The following is a 3,102-nucleotide window of genomic DNA, read 5'->3' as shown; positions in this document are numbered from 1 at the left end:
CACAAAGTGGGTGGAGGCAGAGCCAGTTAGTAAGTGTGACGCAGCCACGGCGGTTCAATTCATCAAAAAGGTGATCTTCCGGTTTGGCTTTCCACACAACATTATAACAGACAATGGTACCAATCTGTCAAAGGGTGCCATGAAGGAGTTCTGTCAACGTGAGCACATCCGGCTTGACGTGTCATCAGTGGCTCACCCCCAGTCCAATGGTCAAGCGGAGAGGGCCAATCAAGAGATCTTGAGAGGCATCAAACCCCGGCTTATGGTTCCTTTGCAATGGACGCCGGGTTGTTGGGTTGAGGAGCTACCTTCAGTGTTATGGAGCATCAATACCACACCCAACAGATCGACATGATATACACCGTTCTTCATGGTTTATGGAGCGGAAGCGGTTCTTCCTAGTGACATCCGTCATGACTCACCTCGTGTAGCGGCATACGTTGAAGCTGACAACGAGAAGGCACGGCAGGAAGCTCTTGACCTGTTAGATGAGGAGCGTGACATGGTGGCAGCCGGTTCGGCGATTTATTAGCAAGATCTGCTTCGTTATCATAGCCGCCGGGTTAGAACCAGAACCTTTCAAGAAGGAGATTTGGTGCTTCGACTCATCCAGGATCAGATGGATATGCACAAGCTATCCCCCCCTTGGGAAGGACCTTTTCTGGTCAGCAAGAATCTGTACAACGGGTCATACTACCTATCGATGTTCGAGAGCGCAAAGACTCACGTAAATCGGAGGAGGAGACCAACCGGCCGTGGAATATTGCTCATCTTCGGCCCTACTATACTTGAGCTACAGGCTCTGCTTATGTACATATTATGACATTGTATATATTATGATCAATATAATAAACCGGAACCTCAGCTAAAGCGGGGTATCTGTTGTTTTCTTACATCATGTGTGGTTACATGGAGCTTACAAAGCGGCGTCCGGTTTACCCCTTGATTTAGCTTCTCAAAGCTTGATATTAGATCACTTGGGGGCTTGGTCGTATCCGAACCATAGCTACACCTCTTGATCGGCGTAATGCCACATCATCACTTGGGGGCTTTGTCGTATCCGAACCATAGCTACACCTCTCGATCGGCGTAATGCCACAACATCACTTGGGGGCTTGGTCGAACCCGAACCATAGCTACACCTCTTGATCGGCGTAATGCCGCAGAATCACTTGGGGGCTTTGTCGTATCCGAACCATAGCTACACCTCTTGATCGGCGCAATGCCACAGCATCACTTGGGGGCTTGGTCGAACCTGAACCATAGCTACACCTCTTGATCGGCGTAATGCCACAGCATCACTTGGGGGCTTGGTCGAACCTGAACCATAGCTACACCTCTTGATCAAATTTGGGGCCTGGCAGCCCGTGAAAAGCCTCGACTACAACGGTTTTTATTTGCCTTTTGCTGAGTTTTCTTTGTTTTCATAAGATTTGTGACATTTTCAAACCGGTGTTTATCAACCCGGTTAGACTGTCAACTACAAGTTGTCAGTACATGATCAAGTTATAATCCGAAGACTATCAGCCCGGTCTGGTTTTGACTCATAGTCACCAGTATGGAGTAAACCGGTGTTTATCACAACCCGGAACGGTTTTATTGTAAACCGGCATCATATAACTGGAGTTACTTTTACTCCGGATTAGGGTTATTACCCTCATTACAAGGTTGGTCAGCCAACACTATGCCTAAAGGTAACAGGTATCATGTATTTCCACATTTGGTTATCTTTTACAACCTTGGTTATAAACCTTGGTCATATATATATTTGGGTATCATGACCCGCCCGGTGGTAAACCGCCAGGGCGCTTTTAACTTCTTATCTGCAAGAACAACTTGAATAAATAGCTATGGATTATGAACATCATATCTTAAGCATGGCGGATTAACATGCATCAGTCGCAGATAAATATGCACGAAGGCATAACTGACCAAGTGTTTTAACTAGCCTATTACAAGGCGTTTCAGTGCCCAAAGGGATAATTGTTTCTCAATAAGCATTGCAGCAAGTGGAAGACTAAACCGGCCCCCGGATTATGATTGCTTATCAGCTTGACCTGAGGCTACGGTCATCTTGCACCGGTTCATCTTCTTCGTCTCTACCCAGCGGCTGGAAGTCAACAGTTGTCCAGTCGATCCCAGTTAAAGCTAGGAACACAGCATCATCGCTTATAAGGGTTGACGGTTCAATATCAGGGGCATAAGTGTGCTTATAGATTGGAGGGATCGGATTTTGCGCTTCTGGAACTGGCGCCGCAACCCGTCTGTTCTTTTCATCATAACTTGCCTGATAGTGTGAGAGATCAACTTCTTCAGCCAATTGACAAGCCAGTGGACGTACTTCCCGGTTTATGGCGCGGAGATCCTCCTGGCCAAATTCTGATCCGTCTTCTTTTAAGCTTGGGAAGCCTTTAGCCACGTCCACCGGATCAAGATCAGGCACCCACGCCTTTGCCCGGGTTAGAGCGGTGAGAGCGCCAGCCCTTGTAGCAGACCTCTTTAGCTCTTCTACCCGGGCAGGCAGCATAGATAGCCTGTCTAAGGTATCCTTGATTAACGTCGGGGGCGGCTTATTGTGAGAAGCGGTGCAGATAATTCATTGAGCGCCGGTATACAATTGTTCTATCAGCGTGTAGGCAGCCTTCAGCTTCTTCTGAACATCAGAGCCCAGATGACTAATGCGAGTTCCTGCATCATTGCAAACATCAGTAAACCGACAACGCATGGGAAAGTATTAAGGAAAAGATGCTTACCAAACACAACAGCGGTCATCGCATGTACTTGCCGCTTTACACCAGTCAGCTCATCTACCACCGGTTTGAGAGCTGCTTCTGCGTCTTTAGCTCTTTTCCGCAAAGAGGATTTCTCTGTGTTCCAATCCGCCCGCTCCTTGGCAAAGCTCTCCTTTAGCTTTTCCATAGCGGCTAAAGCGCTCGTCAGCTCATCTTTTGCTTTTGAAGTTTCGGCCTGTTGGGACTTGATGTTCTCTTGAAGATCAGCGGTTTGGCTTTCCTTCTCGCTTAGTTCAGCCTATAAAGAGACAGATACACAATGAGTTGACAGTACATATTTGAAGTACCAAGCACATAACAAGTTATCCCC

Source organism: Aegilops tauschii, chromosome 3 (genome assembly GCF_002575655.3).
Source record: "Aegilops tauschii subsp. strangulata cultivar AL8/78 chromosome 3, Aet v6.0, whole genome shotgun sequence".
NCBI lineage: Eukaryota > Viridiplantae > Streptophyta > Magnoliopsida > Poales > Poaceae > Aegilops > Aegilops tauschii.
This window is presented reverse-complemented; position numbering follows the sequence as displayed.